This window comes from Adiantum capillus-veneris, chromosome 2 (assembly GCF_014529385.1).
Source record: "Adiantum capillus-veneris isolate H3 chromosome 2, ASM1452938v2, whole genome shotgun sequence".
In the NCBI taxonomy this organism is placed as follows: domain Eukaryota; kingdom Viridiplantae; phylum Streptophyta; class Polypodiopsida; order Polypodiales; family Pteridaceae; genus Adiantum; species Adiantum capillus-veneris.
This window is the reverse complement of record NC_140932.1, coordinates 140,781,222-140,801,892: the sequence shown is the minus strand read 5'-3', so window position 1 is coordinate 140,801,892 and position 20,671 is coordinate 140,781,222. Positions and strand designations below refer to the sequence as shown.

General features: G+C 39.4%; 1 pseudogene; it reads left to right on the top strand.

Annotated features, from left to right (window-relative positions):
- Positions 1-18,525: 18,525 nt before the first annotated feature.
- On the top strand, positions 18,526-19,566 carry LOC147463745 (uncharacterized; annotated as a pseudogene).
- Positions 19,567-20,671: the final 1,105 nt, after the last annotated feature.

Below are 20,671 nucleotides of genomic sequence, written 5' to 3'. Positions count from 1 at the left end.
TAGGACATGAATAAAAAATTAGTGTAGCTAATTAATAAGGCTAAAATTATCTATTTTTAAGCATATATTAAATGGAAAAATTAGTAAATCATGTTAGATAATTAGGTGCTAATTATCACAGTTAAATTACATGATGAATAAGCCATGATAATTATTTTAAGATTAGAAAATGAATATTGATATTTTTCTAGGTTAAATTATACTAATTTTAGCTAAAATATTAAAGGGAGAAATTAATAAATCATGCTAGATAATTACATGCTATTTATCAGAGTTAGAATACATAATAAAGAAGCCATGATAATTATCTTAAGGTTAGAAAATCAATATAGATATTTATTTAAGTCAAATTATACTAATTCTAGCTAAAACTTGAAAATTAGTAAATCATGTTAGATAATTACATGCTATTTATGAGAGCTAGATTAAATAATAAAGAAGCTATGATAAGTATCTTAAGGCTAGAAAATTAATATAGTTATTTATCTAACTCAAATTATACTAATTTTAGCTAAAAATTAAATGTGAAAATTAGTAAATTATGTTAGAAAATTACATGCTATTTATTAGAGTTAAATTACATGATAAAAAAGCTGTGATAATTATCTTAAGGTTATTACATTTATATAAAATATTTATCAAATTAAAATTATACTAATTCTAACTAAAAATTAGATTGGAAAACTAGTAAATCATGTTAGATAACTAGATTCTATTTATCAAAGTTAGATTACATGATAAAGAAGCCGTGATAAGTATCTTAACATTAGAAAATTAATTTAGATATTTATCAAAGTCAAACTATATCAATTATAGCTGAAAAAGAAAGAGGAAAATTAGACAATCAAGTTGGAGAACTATAAGATAATTATCGAGGGTCAAAAATATCATTATCTACTTGTGATAATTATACCATAGTTAATTAGTTAGTTAGGAAATTATTAATCACCAAAAGTTCTATTTTTAGCTAAATATTAATTCAAATAAATACGCTTTGCGGTCAAAAGTTTCTAGGAAAATTAGAGTATGTGTAAATGAGTGATATAAAGTTGAGGAAATGAAATCTTTACGAGAAAATAAATGGAATAAATATTAAGCTCAAAATAAACAAATTCCAAGCTTAAAATTTGATGGGAAAATTAGAAAAAGATATAGAAAATTATAAGAAAATTAGGAGAGCTTAGAAACCCTTAGGGAAGCTCTGGGAAAAGTTATTATATCTATATAGGCAAATAAGAAATTACTAGGTCAATAATTTACCAATTAAAACTACTAATTTAACCTTGATTGGGTTCAGATTGAATACAAAGGTTGAGTTTAGCTTTTGGATAATTTACCTAATGATTAGATGTCCTTTTTCAAAAGGATAAGAAGTTAAGGCACCTAAAAGGACCGACGAAAATCCTATATCTAATGATGAGGACGGAACTCCAAAAAGAACTAGAACGTCGCACGGCGACGAAGCCGGGCCTAGTATTAGGCCTAGTGATGAGAGTGTAGAGGCCCGAGTGCTACAACAAATGCCAGATCAGTCCAAGGTGGGTCTTGGTTATAATTAAGTTTAGTTAATTCAAGTTCTTTAACTATTAACATTGCCTACGTAAAGAGGGAGTAAGAAATTAGGAAAAGTAAAACTGGTTGAAATAGAAGACATCTCCAAGAAACTAACGTGCATTTGCTTGTAAAATTAGGAATCAATTGTTTGAATTAAAATTGGTTAAATTAAGAAAGAAATGATTGATTATCCTTACGACAGCTTGTCTCAAGACACCTCCGACTCCTTGGTATATTTTGATGAATAATGATGGCTTTCCAGCCACACAGATAAGTCGGTTACCCCCATGAACGATGATTTTCTACTCCGTGTCATGTCTTGATGTTTCTACATAAGTTAGGATATCACTTTTATCTTAGGGGAGCCGCCGGTTTGTATGGGCAACTGGTTTGGTGTATGGGCACCCCGAACCTTGGGTGGGGGCTTATCCACCCCGGATTGTGAACAAGGAATGGGTGCCGTTTTTCACCCTTAAGTGGTCTTGCGACAAGAAGAGTACTAGTCATGGTTATTATGAACAATGTTTTGATTGACAGTACCCTGTCTTAAGTTTGAAGATGTTTGTTTGCTAAAAGAATGGTTTTTAATGTTGTCTTTAATATTTGATTGAAGGAATCACTGTGACAGAAAGTTAAAAGAAACCATTATTTTAAATGTTAAAACAATGTGATAGTAATTAAAAGACAAAAGAATAATGTGTGAGTATGGGGTGGTAAGTGGGGAGTGACTAAGGTTGTCAATCATAGACGGGTGGACCTGATTAGTCAGGTAACTATCCATCCCCGTGCACTAAAAACGTTTAAAAAACTTCTTCACTTGGAAGAGGAGTCCACCAGCAGCTATGCCCTCACAAATGTTAGGGAACAAAAAGCGTTGGTTGAGGATACCTTAGCCCAACTTGTGGAAGTTATAGGGCCAAAATAGTTTTGGACTTTTTAAGAGGTTGTCATGTTTCCGCTGTGAGACAGGACTGGGTATTCGTCTAGGGCTATAGACCAAAGCCATTGTCAACTGTAAAGGTCTATTTCTTGGATTTTTCTTGTTTAGAGACTGCGATTTTTATTAGGCCTAGAGACCTGTCAAGGATCCCATCTTGATCTTGGGATTGGCAGGTTGGGGAGCTCACAGGATTAGTGGATTTACTTCCTCGTGCCTCCCGCGCCATCCTTCCCCCATTTCCACTTCAACGTCCCCCTCTTCCTTAGTGGAGTATGTACAGTGTTATTGTAGGCATACTCCACTAAGGGTAAGTACTTCTCCCATTGGGACCTTTGATCTACTTTCGCTACGTAGGCTTTTAGTAGATCAAGAATTGTTAGGTTAGCTATTTCACTTTGCCCATCCGCTTGCGGGTGATAGGCCGAAGAGAAGTTTAGCCTTGTCCCTAAATTCTCAAAGAGACCCTTCCAAAAATTATTGGTCATTCTAGGATCTCTATTCGACACTATGGACATCTGCAAGCCATGGTACTTGAAGATTTGTGAGATGAAGAGGGTTGCCATTTGATGGGCTTTAATAGTCTTTTTGAGAGGTATAAAATGAGCTTGTTTGCTGAACTTGTTTACTATCGTTCATATCCCCGTATTCCCATGGATAGACTTTGGCAATCCAAAGATAAAATCCATGGATATGCTCTCCCATGGTGAATTAGGGATTGGCAATGGTTGAAGCAATCCAAATTGCTATCATCTATCAAACTTCGTCTTTTGGCATACTACACATTTAGAAACATACTCTTGTATGTTTGCTTTCATGGCAGGCCAATAGAAATATGTTTCAATCCCTTTTAGGGTAGACTAAATCCCTCTATGCCCTACATAACGAGGAGCATGAGATTCATGCATTACTTTCTCACGTAGTGAGTTAGTAACGCATAGTCTATTGCCATAGAGAAGATAACCATCTTGTAAAGTAAATGGTTCCTCTTTCTTCCCTAATGCCAGGGCTGAAATCACATTTCTAAAATCTAGATCAATAGCGTAATCATCATTAGGAAATTTCGAAGGTCATTTAGAGGGCCTTCTAAGAAAAATAGAATTTTGAATTTCTCTCTCTAGAAAACAAGTGTGGTAAAAGCAATTGTAAACTTGGAATAACCAAAAAGTACACTTACAACTAGATTCTTGCCATAGCATCATAATGATTGTGATGATTGAAGAATAAATCATTTTCAGTTGCATTTAATGAACGTCCTATAATTGGAGGGAGTTTTCTATACGTGGAATGTATGACTAAAGGAAACGGGACGTATCCTTCCAAACCTACTCTCTCCTTACTCTCTCACTGTTTGTGCACTAATCTCAAATAAATCCTCCCTTTCTTGCACTCTTGCATACATGGCTTCTTCTTCCACGCCCACAAATTTCCTCCTTAAAAGATCCTTCTATCATCTACACATTGACCTGGATCCCCAATATACTCCATTGTGTAAGCGAGGCAAAACTAACATCAAAGCAACACCGATCACGATAGAGAGACTCAAAGCAGAGGGAGCAAAACACTTAGATATTTGGACAAAAGTCTCACTCTATCCATTGAATCCCATGAACAATGCTTTCCCTGTATTTTCAAAGCCCACTAGCTTATTGACCTTTGCAGGTAATGGAGAAATTGGATTGCTTGGCTTCTGTAAAGCGCTAAACAATAAATTAGAAACTTATAAAGACATGGTGAAGCACCAAGAAAATGAGATTTAGAGACTTTCAAACTTGCATTATGAGGACCAAAAGACTGTAATGCAGCACACACAAGAATCACAGGTCTTGTGAACAAAGGTAAGGTCATTACAAAACAAAGAGACAATGTTAGGCACTCATGTGCGAAAGAAGAAACTATGGAATCTTGAAACGTTTAAGGTAGGCTCTGGCGGCCTTAAGAAAATAATCCAAGCATTGAGATGAGCATTGTAAACTGTCTAATTAATTTAAACTAATCTAAGTTTTTGCTTATGTTAGTTATGCTTCCTTGTAGAGATTCTATCTATCCAGACAAAGAAAACATAGACTCGAAGGCCAATGTAGGAAAGCAATTAAAGCCATTGATAACTAGTGGTCTTGCAAAGGATATAATGCATGACAAAATGTTTATGGTTTTGCAACGGGATATCGTTTTACAGATTCATTTCAAAGAATGCAGTGCCTGCCAAGCAAATACAGGGTACATTGGACTCCCTTGGCATTAGTAAAAGAGGTTACTCAGCTATTCAATAGTCTATCTCTTCCATGTTTGTGAAGAAGGGAATAAAGTCTAAGCTTTTACCAAAAGCTGCAAGTGTTTGGAAGGAAAGACTCCAGCCCAATAATGAACAGACCGACTTCATTGGATGTCCATTTCATAATCAAGATATTTATAGCTCACAGTGAACTACTGTCACTTAGGATGAGTACAACAATATCTTCATGGACCTGACTTTTTGCAAACTAGAACTGTAGAGTTCTACAATATCACATTTGAAGAGATAGGTGGTGTTCTACATTTTGTTTTGAAGCTAGATGAGTGTGAGATTCTTAAAGAGAAGAAGCTAGAGCGAGTTACAATCACATTAATGAATAGGGATCTTTCCAAATGTCCCACCGATGACCCTTCATACTTCAGTGTTCAATGAGAAACAAACATATAGTGGCTTGGTGCATTTCAGGGAATCCAGCTATTTCCAATTTTGCAGCTCTAGCAAGCTCTCTATTGTACCTAAATTTTAGATTTAATTTTTGTATCTCAAAAGGATTAATCTTGCAGGTAAAGAAAGAAGACCATGACATTTTATTTTGGGTGGATGAAATACGGAACTTTGCCATGCATGGGACAAAGTAAAAGATCAAGAAGCCCTCATATTCTTTGATGGAGGAGCCAAGGCCATCTTCATCTCACCTGAATTGGCAGATTGACTTGAGATTATGCCCAACAGGATGGGGCCACCAATAGAGCCAGTTCTAGCGGCACCCAAATGGGATGTAGCCATTACACCTATCATTGGCAAGCTTCGTTTGCCTTATCAAGGGTATTTAGGGCATGAGGACTTTTACATCATGCCTTTGGAAGGGAGTGACGTCCTGCTAAGAATCCCTTGGTACCATAAGAATAACACTTTGGTCGGACTATCAGGCCAAGAAAGTGACCTTGACCAATGAGAAGGGCAGAAAATTTGTACTTGATGTAAAATTGAAGGGCAAGTCCGTCCCTATTGTATCAGCTTCGACCATTTCAAAATTAATGAAATCCAGTTTCTTTGTTTACTCGATCTATTTGAAATAATTGAATGATGAACAACGAGTGAGCATGTCTGAATTGGACAAAGAACGATAAGAATTTATGCACACACATGCTGATTGTTTCTCAAAAGGTCTGCCACGCGAGATACCTCCATCTCGTCCTGAGGACCACACTATTGATTTGATTCCTAGAACCCCACCATTGAACCGACCTTATCGTTTAGCCGAGCCTAGAATGAAGAAAACATGAACCAACTGAAAGACCTTCTTCAAAAGGGTCTCATCTAGCCTAGTACTTCACCTTAATGTTCTCCAATTTTATTGGTACTAAAGAAAGACAGATCTTGGAGAATGTGCATTGACTATAGAGCTCTCAATAAAATCACCATCAAGAATAGATTCCCGATTCCAAGGATCGATGATATTCTTGACAGACTTCAGGGATCCTCTTTTTTTAGCATGATTGATTTGGAAAGCGGATATCATCATATAAGAATCACTCCAAGAGATGTCTACAAGACAGCCTTTCAGACAAGCTTTGGTTTATTCAAATTTTTGGTGATGCCTTTCGGACTTACCAATGCTCCAGCTACTTTCAACCGATGATGGATAGGATTTTTTAGAACATCGATCTTGTGTGGGCACTTTCTTTGATGATATTATAGTTTTCTCCAAGGATGAAGCAGAACATCGACACCATCTACTATAGATCTTTCAAGCATTGCGTGCTCACAGCTTGGTTATCAATGCCAAAAAGGGCAAGTTTTTCTTGCCGAAGATACATTTCTTGGGACACATCGTCTCAGTAGTAGTAAGAGTATAGATGGACCCGGTCTCAAAATTGAGGCTATCCACGATTGGCCTGACTTGAAGAATGTTCATGAAGCTAGAAGCGTTTTGGGCTTGTGTTACTTTCGGCGGTTCATTTAAAAGTTTGCAGAGATAGCTTCGCCTTTGCACTTATTGACTTAGAAAGGAGTCCCTTTCTTAGGTGACTGCTTTTTAGACACTGAAGGAAAAATTGACTACTGGACCAGTGTTGGATTTGCCAGACTTGCAAAAGCCATTTGAAGTTTATTGTGATGCTTGTGGTCGTAGTCTGGGAGCAGTCTTGATGCAATAAAGCCATGTGAAAGTAGAATGTTTTCAAGGCCAGAATTGGTAGCACAAATTTATGAGAAAGAGCTATTGGCAGTGCCATTCACAGTGGCAACATTATCTACTAGAGTCAATTTCATGGTCTTTACTGATCATCAGACTCTACGCTACTTCTTGTCATAGAAGCAACTTTCAAAAAAGCAGCCTATCCATGGTGAAGCCCTTTGTTTGAAACCATGATGTCATCTGTGCATACCAACATGATGTATCCCCCTATAGAAAAACAGTCTAGAAGAGTCAAGGGCCAATCTAGCATATCTATCTCTAGTAGTATCCCATAGGATGTGTACAAAGGAGACTGGTCTGGTAAGCACCTTGATCTCCATAGGGGGGAGTAGCTAGCTCCTCGATTGATATTGTGTGGTACAGGGGCCTTGGATCCAATCAATCTAGAGATAATAGATATACCAAGGGGCTCTCCATACTTTTCCAACCATCCTTGCCTACAAAAGGTCCCCAAACCTGCACCCCATACAATATAGCTGATGCCACCAGAGTGTCAAAGATCCATAACTTTGTCTGAGTTGCCCGGAACTAAACCAGTGAACACATCCTCTCCAAGCCTCCCAAAGCCGCATAAGCTCTTTGCTACTCAGTCTAGTGTTTGTTGCTCTCCGCAGAGAATATCTCGGTCCAGTGAAGACTACCCCAAGGTAAGTGTATGCATCTAATTACTTCACAATCTCCTAACCATATGTGAAAGTAGGTGTTGATCTCTTGATCCATTGCGGTGTGGTATTAAACACCATAACCTTGGTTTTACCAAGGTTTACCGATAATCCACTATCCTCTCCAAAACTATGTAGTGCATCCAAATGTCACTGCATACCCTCTGGTGAGTCAGAGATCAACACAATATCATCAACGTATAACAACAATGGGATCCACGTTCTTGCTAGTTGGGCACCTCTATCACCCTCTCTGTCAATGTAATCAAACGCCTCATCAACATACATACCAAATAGAGTAGGAGATAGGTGAGAGCTTATGAGAGCATGATGTTTTCATGTCCTTAGCGTGTTGCACAAATTCATGAGAAAGAAGTTTTGGCAGTGATCCACGCTCTTACTTAGTGGTGCCATTTTCTACTCGGAGCTGACTTTACTGTTTTCACCGACCATTAGAGTTTACTCTACTTCTTGTCACATAAGCAGCTATCGAAAAATCAAACGAGATGGGCAAATATTCTGTCACAGTTTCACTTTCAGATAGTCCATATACAGGGACAAAAAAATGTGGTGGCAGACGTGCTGTCTTGCAAGCCCTTGGTTTTAGCGATTTCCATGATACAGCATAGAAGCTTCAAGGATATGGTAGACCAATACACCACATACTCAAATTCTTCGATTTCTTCTCCCAACTATGAAGTGGGGAGACAGATACAGGCTATTCCATACGGGGCAGCTATTTAATGTGGAAAATGATGTTGCGGAAAAGGTTATGATAGAATGCCTTTGTCTGCCTTTCTCGGGTCATCGTGGCATTGATACCACCTTGAAAGTTTCCTATCACAATCTAGTATGTAGGCACAGCCCATCGAGCATCACCTTGGTGATTCCCTTGCCGGCATTGAGTGCTCCATTGTTGTTCATCATTGGCATTGTCGAGATCATCTCTTCATCCCTCTCAAATTGGGAGTTCAATTCAGCCCGTGGCGGCCATCCACATTGCCCACATTGAGGAGGATCTTAGGTGCATCAAATCAGCCCCGAAGGTGCCTCTTTTGGAGGAGTTACCCATGGCTACCATAATATATCAAGTCCATAGAGTCTGCATTGAGATATTGCAGTGTGTGTACTTTTTGTTCACCATTGATATTCCGCTGCACTTGACATTGGTATAAGAACTCTATGTGCACTGCACCTAACATTGGTATGAGAGCTCTGTGCGTGCTCTAGCTTTGTGGACTCAAGGAAAGAACCAAAGAAGAAGGAATGGGTGCAAAACTGGGAAAAAAGGAATCATGATGGATACTAATGGTTGTGTAATTAGAGTGTATGCAAGTACACTAAGTGCCTGGACATGCACGGCTTGGGAACAAGCTCACAAGGGTGCCAGAACAATTCCTAAGCTGTGCTAAACCCTAGAAGTAGAATACTATGTCCACATGCACATATGGTTAGATGTGCATGTGACATGCAATGTTTTCACGGCAGGCCTATTTGAGTGGTTGTACTTTGTTGCAAGGTGGAGTCAGCACAAAGGTTGGTCTTTTACGATAGGAGTAAGGGGACCTAGTGACTCGGTTGGTTGGTGTTTACAGTGTAGCAGACAGACATCTGTAGCACCCACTCGTTTGGAGGAGTTTCCATTGGTTGATACATTCACAAGCATCCAAAGCAGTCAACAACAGAAGGATAAATAGCATCTTGGCATTGTTTGAAGAAACATCTCTCCAATCTGCTTGGAGAAGTCCATTATTCCCAAGGAGGCATTGCATCATCCTCAATCTGTACACATCCTTGGAAGCACATTGGGTCTCCGCCATTTGCATTTTCTTTGCAATTAATTACCGTAAATCTAGAGATGATATATACCAAGGGCCTCTCCATACTTTTCCAACCATCCTTGCCTACAAATGGTCCCCAAACATGCACCCCATACAACATAGCTGATGCCACCATAGTATCAAAGAGCCATAACGTTGTCCGAGGTTCCTGGAAATAAACCAGTGAACACATCCTCTCAAAGCCTCCCAAAGCCGCATAAGCTCTTTGCTGCTCAGTCTAGTGTATGTGAAAGTAGGTGTTGATCTCTTAATCCATTCGGTGTGGTATTAAACACCATAACCTTGGTTTTACCAAGGTTTACCGACAATCCACTATCCTCTCCAAAACTATGTAGTGCATCCAAATGTCACTGCATACCCTCTGGTGAGTCATATAACAACAATGGTATCCACATTTGTGCTAGTTGGGCACCTCTATCACCCTCTCTGTCTCACTGTAATCAAATGCCTCATCAACATACATACCAAATAGAGTAGGAGATATGTGATAGCTTATGAGAGCATAATGTTTTCATGTCCTTAGCGTGTTGCACAGATTCATGAGAAAGAACTTTTGGCACTGATCCATGCTCTTACTTAGTGGTGCCATTTTCTACTCAGAGTTGACTTTACGGTTTTCACTGACCATTAGAATTTACTCTACTTCTTGTCACATAAGAAGCTATCAAAAAAGCAAATGAGATGGGCAAATACTATGTCACAGTTTCACTTTCAGATAGTCCATGTACAGGGACAAAAAAAATGTGGTGGCAGACGGCTGTCTCGCAAGCCCTTGGTTTTAGCGATTTCCATGATACATCATAGAAGCTTCAAGGATATGGTAGACCAGTACACCACATACTCAGATTCTTCGATTTCTTCTCCCAACTACAAAGTGGGGAGATAGATACAGGCTATTCCATACGAGACAGCTATTTAATGTGGAAAATGATGTTGCGGAAAAGGTTATGATAGAATGCCATTGTTTGCCTTTCTTGGGTCATCGTGGCATACCACCTTGAAAGTTTCCTATTGCAATCCAGTATGTAGGCACAACCCATCAAGCCTCACCTTGGCGATTCCCTTGCCGGCATTGAGTTGTTGTTCATCATTGGCATTGTTGAGATCATCTCTTCATCCCTCTCACACGGGAGTTCTATTCAACCCGTGGTGGCCATCCACATTGCCCACATTGAGGAGGATCTTAGGTGCATCAAATCAGCCCCGAAGGTGCCTCTTTTGGAGGAGTTACCATGGCTACCATAATCCATCAAGTCCATAGAGTCTGCATTGAGTTATTGCAATGTGTGTACTTTTTGTTCACCATTGATATTCCATTGCACCTAACATTGGTATAAGAGCTTATGTGCACTACCCCTAACATTGGTATGAGAGCTCTGTGTGTGCTCTAGCTTTGTAGACTCAAGGAAAGAACCAAAGAAGAAGGAATGGGTGCAAAACTGGGAAAAAAGGAATCATGCTGGATACTAATGGTTGTGATTAGAGGGTATGCAATTACACCAAGTGCCTGAACATGCACGGCTTGGGAACAAGCTCACAAAGGTGCTAGAACAATTCCTAAGTTGTGCTAAACCCTAGAAGTAGAATACTATGTCCACATGCACATATGGTTAGATGTGCATGTGACATGCAATGTTTTCACGGCAGGCCTATTTGAGTGGTTGTACTTTCTTGCAAGGTGGAGTCATCACAAAGGTTGGTCTTTTACGATAGGAGTAAGGGGACCTAGTAACTCGGTTGGTTGGTGTTTACAGTGTAGCAGACAGACATCTGTAGCACCCACCCATTTAGAGGATTTTCCATTGGTTGATGCATTCACAAGCATCCAAAGCAGTCAACATCAGAAGGATAAATAGCATCTTGGCATTGTTTGAAGAAACATCTCTCCCATATGCTTGGAGAAGTCCATTATTCCCAAGGAGGCATTGCATCATCCTCAATCTATACACATCCTTGGAAGCACATCAAGTCTACATTATTTGCATCTTCTTTGCAATCAATTGCCTTCAATCTGGAGCAGGGGAAACATCTCTTCCCCTCTCTCATTCTGTCTCTTCACAAAAAGTAAAAGGAACCATCATTCATGCTAAAAGCAATCATTGAAGCAAGAAAAGAAGTAAAGATTTGTAGAAGTGTAAAGTCTCTCTCTTTTTCTTTGATAAGAAACAAAACTTCTTTAGAGAAGCTAAGTGTATCCTTTTACCTTCGATTAATACCTAAAAGTTTCAAACAAATCATTTCAATGGCTCCCACCTTAGGTCGAGTAGGACTATAATGGCGTTGAAGAGCATGTTACGAGCTACTGTGGCGATCCGAGGGAGCAGATAGCAGAGGACATCCTAGAGTACCAGCAGCTCCCCAATGAGGAGTTGGAGGCTACCATATGCCAACTACAGGAGGTCTTGGGATCCGTATGCCTAGATGAGGGCTCTTCTCAAGACCCTTTATCAGGAGTAGCACACAATTATACAGTATCCATGTATGTATATATATGTACCAGTGGCCACCTGGTGGCGAGGTCACATAACGGCACACCTCTACAATCTCGAGACCTTCTCCAACTCCAACGCCCTCTGATTGAGGTCCCACACATTTGCGACGTCCTCACCAAGACCCAGTTCTGACCACTAGGGACCTTTTCAAACGTGTGTCGACACTTATGGAGTCACCTGCGAAATGACCAAGCTTACGACACAGGCACGACAATGCACGGTTAGAAACTACACACACACACACACACACACACACACACACACACACACACACACACACACACACACACACACACACACACACACACACACACACACAGAGAGAGAGAGAGAGAGAGAGAGAGAGAGAGAGAGAGAGAGAGAGAGAGAGAGAGAGAGAGATGAAATGCTATATTGAATTCAAAGGGCAAAAATGACCTATGAGACCAAACTGATATAATCTTGGTGGATCTAATACAATGTTTGGGTACATTTAAATAAAAATACAATGTCTGGTTACAAAAACAAAAATACATTTTTTGCAATGGATCTGCAACAACTATCGCACTGCCACAAGACTGATGTGCAACTGTCAGTGTAATGTGTAGTGGAAGTGACTGATGGTTTATGGCTTGTGATGAGTGAAGAGTGATACTCAAGGGTTCCTTTAACTGACGGAAGGGAGAGAAATGACAAACAAAGTGGGAAAAAACTGTGCATGAGAGTGCTAAGGAGAGAGAGAGAGAGAGAGAGAGAGAGAGAGAGAGAGAGAGAGAGAGAGAGAGAGAGAGAGAGAGAGAGAGAGAGAGAGAGAGAGAGAGAGAGAGAGAGAGAGAGAAGATATGACACTAGATGGGGTCCCAAACCCCCTTCCAAGGGTCCCCCCTCTCTATTTCTAGAGAGGTATTTGCTTTAGATTGCACAAGTTTGGTACAATGGTTGTAAATGTTATGATGCTAGAGGATGGACTATGTCAACGACGACGATGATGACAATGACGAGGCTGAAATTTGAAATTTGAAATTTGAATGCTGAAATCTGGCAATGCTATGCTAATCTGTGGGGATCTGGTTCTATCGTGCCGGTACAAAGCTGATAAGCAACTGTTGTACTGGGCATGGGCTTAAAACACAAAATGCTAAGTTGATATGACTGGATGTGAAAAAATCTATTGTTCTTGATGCAGGGTACTAATGGTTGTGCAATCAAAGGTATGCAACTAATCTAAGTGCTTGAATATGCACAGCTTGGGAACAAGCTCACAAGGTGCCAGAACACTTCCTAAGTTGTCCTAAACCCTAGAAGTAGAAATACTATGACCACATGCACATAGGATTATATGTGCACGTGACATCCCCTCCTTTTCAAGTTGAGGTACTAGTACCGAGCTATGTGTGCTAGTGTTTGAATTTCATAAATGTCTACAATGCTTGCTTCTTTGGGTTGCACTGAAAGAAACTCCACTTCATCTGCTTCTGGTTCATGTCTTCAACTTGGTCTACGATCTCAAGTCCATCTTCTTCCAGGATCTCCGTTGAGGGATCTTCCTAAAAACACTTAAAACACAAGACCATAAACGCATCTGTTTGATACAAAAACTGCATCCTAGACTTAACTTTGCGACCTTATTCTATCCACTATGGCAAACCCCAACATGAATACCAATGCTCGTTGGACAATCGTGCTAATGTGTTTGCTATGATTGTGTCATGCCAAGGAATGAGCATGCAAACATGACGTAAAATTGTGCAACACTGCAGATTCCTTGAAGAGAAGCTATCTATCTTTCCTAAAGTGCTTTTCATGCATCTGCGCTCATCCATGAGTGAATCCTATAGAGCGTACAATATGGTTTCCTTGTGAAAAGGCCACACACATAGACAGTGCCAAACATACAAGAAACTGTAAAGAATAAGACACTCTAACAACGCACATTGACTAATCATGAAAGAAAAGGGTACATCTTGAATCGATACTTTTGACTCAACTTGAGAGTCAAGATCGGTCCTTCTTGACTAATCATATCTGCAATCGAGTTAGTACTACTAGACATACAAGCACTCAAACCATCCAATTTCTCACAAAACTAGAACCATCTAGCCTGATGGCCGTGGCAAGGCTGCAGAGAGCAGAATTGATGGGAGTCTTCAAGGTGAATGTGTTGTGATTGCTAAAATTTGAAAGTGCTACTGAACTTTATGGTTGAAACCTGAATGCAAGGGTTGCTGGTGGTACTTGCAAAGGGTTGCTGGTGGTACTTGCAAAGCCTCACGAGGATCTGCTACTGTTGGGGAGTGGATCCAACGAGGCTTTGGCTAAAATGAAAATGCTGATGAAGTCTGAAAACACTGATGCTTCAAGCTCCAAAAATGATGGCTGAATTGCTAAGAAAACATTGTTGAGTGAATCTGAATTGCTCCAAAAACATTGGATGAATTGCTGAGAATATGCTATTATCTTCTGTGGTACTCTATTCTTTAGGGTTCAATCAAGCTCGGAAAGAGGTTAATGATCAATTCAATCTCTTTATTGTCCTTCATTACTTCTTGAAGCTCTTCAGTTGTTGTCAAGTTTGCATCAAGAGAAAGAGTGTCTGGCAAACCAATCAAGGATGGATTAGGTTCACATGAAGGATCAATATCTAACTCTAAGACCAGATCTTCCATGTCATCATCCATTGTATTAGTGTCGTTCTCTTCTTTGTTGGAGTAGTTGTCATGTGCTAATGCTGTTAGGAGATGGGAATGTGTAGAAGTCCTGTCATTCTCTTGAGTTATATCATATGAGATTCCATCTGAGTTGGTGGTGTCAAAGATTTGACGTCCTCAAGGATTAAGAGGCACGACTTGCCTCCATGGACTAAGAGAATATGGAGAATTAAATGAGGCAATTCCTACTTAGGTTTGTGATGAGGATGGGTACAATATAGTTTCCCTACAAATGGTGCAGATAGTTCAAGAGAGTCTGAATGACAACAAAGGAAGATGTATTGAAAACAAAACTGTATGCATACAATTGAGAGACAAGATTTCCATAAGAGATCTGTCTAAGACAAAGTTTTGCAACAAACAAGGTTACAACCTAGTTCCTTATTTTATGATAAGTGTTTTGAAAGGAGCTAATGAGAACTTTGAGTTTGACATCAAAAAAATTGGGACGAACAACTACGTCACAGATCATGAAGCAAATCATAGGAACAAAGTGACAAAATGGAGATGTCATCATGACATACTTGAAGAATCAACAACAATTGTTCCAGAGGAGATGAATCCAAATAACGCAAAACTAAAAGTGCATGAAGAAGCAATGCTGCCAACTTCCACTAGAAGAAATCTTGCTCACAATGTGCCAAAAAATATATGGTTCTCGTGTTGTCCATAATAGTTTTGAAGAGTCAACTACCCAAAAACTAGATGGCTTTTGTCTCATTGTGGCTCTAGTCCCTTTATAATCAAGACAGAACCAACTTATCTCCAATACAATTTGTTCAACATAAAATATTAAATAAGCCTTAGAAGAAACTTCAAAGTTAATAGCATCCATATTTGTGTATCTATAAATTCTTATAACCTGTTTGCAAACACAAAAGTTGAGTTCATAAATACCAATTACCGTTCCCACATAGCCAAGATCCTCATCAATAGGGTTTGAATCTCTTGCACTTGCACGTGATTGCTGCCTAAAAGATGAAACAATGCAAGAATCTTGAGTAATGCATCACTGATCAATTTTGTTGATTCGAAGATGTTGTCCATAGGCCCACATGTTGCTATACGTGAAAACCTAAAAGTACAGAGCAGAGTACATAAACTCCAAGTAAGAATATTAGAAATTCAAACAACTTTGTAAAATACATTCAAAGAGAAATTCAAACAACTTCATAAATATACATTCAAAAAAGAATTATCACTTCCCTATCGCAGTCAAATCCAATCTCTCTTTGATCATCAGTGATGTCTTCTCCTTCCATAATTCCATCTCTGATACGTTTAGATAACCATGAAGAATGGATGCAGGTTCAATCTTGGTAGATTTGCGAGCTCTTTTCCTTTTTTGTGAGTTGTAAACTTCCTGGTACTCTTCGAAAAATCTTTCCATACACTGTGAGTTGTAAATAACAAACGTGGATATGTACAAGCGTTCGATAGTTGTGAGCTTGCAAGGGATGCCCTAACCACATAACACCTCATCTGACAATGTAGGATACGATTCCATTGTCCATCTCCGAGGAACAACTATGCTAACATTCTCAAGGTACTCTAAAAGGTAATACATGCACTCTCCAACGACCATTAAACCCTCTAGTTGTGATCTTTGGCGAACAAGCCCCTTAAAACTCCCATAAATATTTCAATCCAAAATATCCAACGAGTACTAACAACACCTACAATCTCTATCTCATCCACGAGATGAATGAGCACGTGGACTTGGATATCAAAAAAGGATGTTGGTAGCTCTTTCTCTGCCAAACAAAAAAGCTTAATGCATTCCCTTTGCTTTTGCGGTATTGACTTTATATCAATCTCCTTAGACGTGATCCATCTATAAAAAAAAAGGAAAACGATGTGAAATATGTTTATTAAAGGTACATATACAAACATCTGCAAGCTATACACATACCTTGCTAGCTTCTCTAAATGATAGATAACATCTCAGATACCACTCGTTAAATAATCATCAATAACAAGGGGGAGAACATGCTACATGTATCAATTTACAATCAAATTAGTACCTCTTGGCTGGAGAAAAGAGTTGTTACGATTAAAAAAATATTGGCTTATCTTGATGAAAATATGTCAATCATGTGTCTTCAAGTTCAAAAGACTCGTGTCATCCACAATGAATATATTCTTCAATGAGGCACCATATATTGTAGGTGTGTGGATAGATAGTATTCTTTGATTAATTGTGTCAATCTCTTTGGAGGTAAGTACCCATGGTGCAGGTGCATATTCTTTTTGACTCATCTTTTCATCAACATGGAGCCACAAGTTACGTTTGTAATTTTGATCTTTTAAGTCGTTTTGAGCTGCTTACGGTGTCTTTCAAACCAATAAGATGTTTCCACAAATAATGGCCTACATTTTTTAATATATGCATATGATCAAGAAAAATGAGCGATCTTCAAATCCTTTGAATACTTCAAGAAAACCATACAAAGATAGAGGGAGTTAGAGAGGATCGCCTCGAGATCGGTCATCATCTTCGTCGTTTGTAAGCTCTGACTCTCGATTGATAATGGGTCTTTTGGTCCATTTTTTAAGATACATATCTTCGGATGTCATCCATGTTGGACATCGTCCACTCTCGACCTTTCCATTGAAATGTCTAGTTTGTGTGCTTCTACATAGCAAATGATCTTTGGGTAAGAATCATCTGTGTCGAAGGTATATGCTTTTATTGAGTTGCTTACTATGTGTAGATTTCAACCAATTGTCACATGAGGGTTAAGCTTTATAACCTTTGATTGAGCACCTTACATCCATAGTGAAATATGTAGTATGATAATAAAAAGTAGAATGAAATGAGAAGGCATCTATGTATGTATTACTTAAAATGAAATCAGTACTGACATAGAATCCGTAGCCGAGAAAGTCATGTATAGTCCATGCTAAAATTTCTTGCACTCTAAATCTAAGTTTCGTTTTTTTATTTTGACATATCAAGCACGTCTATGCCTCTCCACAACTCTTGGAGATCACCAATTAGAGGTGTCAAGTATACGTTAATGTTTTTAGCTTGACGTTTTTCTCGAATTATGAGAGACAAAAGTAAATGTTCTTTTTTAAAACAAATAAAGGGTGGAATATTGTAGTTAACTAGAACTACTGACCAAGTAGACCATTTACTTGAGCACATGGAGAATGGATTCACACCAATGTCCATCTTAATATGTCATGGTTCTGTTTCAAACTCAGCCCATTTTTTATTGATATGTTTGAAAGCAAGGAAATCCAAGGAAATTATCATAATCCTATCCGTACTTGCATTCTTTGCTCCCCAATCCATAAGTCTTGCTAAATTTGGGGTTCAAAATATGTATTGTATACGGGGTGCCAACAAAAAATGTCAAAACATCTTACGAGGGATTTGTCCGCTCGTATCTTTATAACAAGATGTTTTACATTTTGGACATGAATTTTCATTTTCGTATTCATTTCTATACAAAATACAATCATTGGGACATGTGTATATGGTGTTGTCATCGAGCCCGAGCTTGCCCGAGCTTGTTCAACATCTTTTCACTTCATTCTTCATCTCTTGATGTAGGAAAGGCGTTGTTTGAGGTTAAGAACTTTTGAGATAGTAGCCTGCAACATTTCGAGCAAAGACCACATACAAATTAAGTATTAAAACATTGCAATAAACATTGACAATGGCGATAATGAGTTATCTTAAAATTCCAAGTTTATTTCACATGCTGTTTATTTCTTATGCTCTATGATGTACCAACATTTTTTAAATGGTGTTCTTGTAGGGTTGAAGCGTTAAGAGACCGACGGCGGTGCAATCAATTCATTAAGGTCGCTATGAGTTTTGCGATTGGCACTTTCATGCATTGATCTCAACTTTGTGTACACATCTTTAACATTCTTTTTTTTTTTTTTTGGCGTTGTAGGTACCATGGACTCCAACCCAAATCAATTTTTCGACTCCCAACGGGAAGATGACGACCCTACTCTCTCCCAACCTCCATTTTCTCAATCCACTTTCTATCCATTTCCCCACCCTTCTTTCCATATGCCACCTCATGGCTACCAAGCCATGATGAACTCTCCCTCCATCTCTCCTAATTCTCCCTTTATGTTTAGACCCCCGAATTATGGATCTCAAATTCCACCACCTCATCCCTCTCCTTCTCTAAATGCTCATAGCTCACATTCTCCTATGGCTACAAACCCTTCTCATCCCTCGCCCCCTTTGAGTGCCACTAGTCCTAACTCCAATATGGAGTGTGCCCCCGATCATGTGGCATCCACTCCATCACCCAACCCGACCCCTAATCCCATGCGAGCTTCTCAACCCAAGGCAAGATGTGCCAAATAGTCGAAGAGGAAAGAAGTCACCAACGAGGAGGTTGTGCTACAAAACCAAACTGCAACAAAGAAGCCCAAAGCCTCGAAGAAGAAGAGCACCATCGACTTGGAAGATGATGATGACGACGACAACAAGAAAAGCAAGTGGAAAGATTGGTGGGTGGACCAACTCATTCATATCCGGGGGGGCATGAATGAGGAGTTCAATAATCCCGGGAAGCAAGGGATTAATTTATGGGCAAAGGTGGCTACTAAACTAGCCGCCACCTACCTTGACTTTGATAAAGATAGTGAAAGTTGCCACAAAAAGTGGCAAGCAGTATTGCAACAATACCGTCAGGACAAAGCCCATAACTCAATTTCTGGTAATGATAGGAGGCATACATGCAAATGGTATGACATAGTGGATGAATACTACCACGCCAGAGCCACTATTACTCCTGTTAGCCACGCTTCTTCATCAACAATGGAGGATGTTACCCCAACAACTGGTGACACCTTAGAAGAAAACCCTTCCCCACATCAAGAGAAGACCCAACCCACCATGTCCTCAAGCCGAAAAGTACGAGGAGTCCTTGGCCGAGATGGCTGGTACAGGGAAACTTCTCTTGGAGCATCTCAAGGATAACGCTTAGCCAGAATATTGCCTTGGAGAAGGAGAGGCTCAATATACTAGATGCTATGCGCATGACTATGAGTGATTTTTTGAAGGACTCTAGGGGGGGTGACAAGTAGTTTTAAGCTTTCCATGTTTCACAACTTCTATGTTTTTTTAGAGTTTTGTTGTAATTTGTCAAAGCGTCCAAAGCTTGCCTTTTATTGTTGTGCTTCCGAAGTGTATGAAAATGTTTCAAGGTTTCAAAGTCTGAAAAAACTCCAATAAATTATAGTAGACCGTGAACTAAATATCTTGTACCCTTTCAACGATTGCAGGATTCAATGGCTATATCCAAGGAAATGGCTCTCTATTGTGCATGGTTGTGTTCTTTAGCCATTTGTGAATTGCTAAAGGAGCCCAGCTTTCGCAATGATGAGTCCATAGGGCAAACTTGGTTGCATGTTTGCGAGAGCATGGCACGATCTGTAAGCCTGAAGAAGATTTCCAACCGAAGGAGGGACCATGATGACGGCGAGCGTGGGCATACCCACGTCCACAAGGCTTTGTCCGATGCTATCTCCTAAGTGCTTACAATGCTAGCATGTTCAAGCGCTATCTAAGGGTAAGCAAAGAAACCTTCAATTACCTTTGTGGGAAGCTTGCACCTTTCATGCAGAAGAAATCCACAAACTTTCGCAAGACTGTGCCTATAGAAGATAGAGTAGCAATCGCTCTTACCAGACTTGCTACTGGCGATGGACTCTTGGGCCGCCTTGGTGACACTTATGGATGTGCCAAAAGTACATCTTGTGGAATTGTACTTGATTTTTGCAAGGCAACCATGAAATCTAGCCTTAGGGATATGTACATCAGATGGCCTTCAAGCTCTCGACTTGCGACATTGGCGCGTGAGTTTGAAGCAGCAAGAGGAATCCCCTTTGTTGTTGGTGCGATAGATGGTTCGCACATTCCCATCATTGCACCAAGGGACAACCATGTCGACTACTTCAATCGAAAAGGTTTCTACTCTATTTTGCTGCAACTAACCGTATCTGCTAATTGTTCAATATGGAATTTTGATGTTGGATGGGCCGGATCAGTGCATGACTCATTGAATTTCACTATAAGTGAGCTA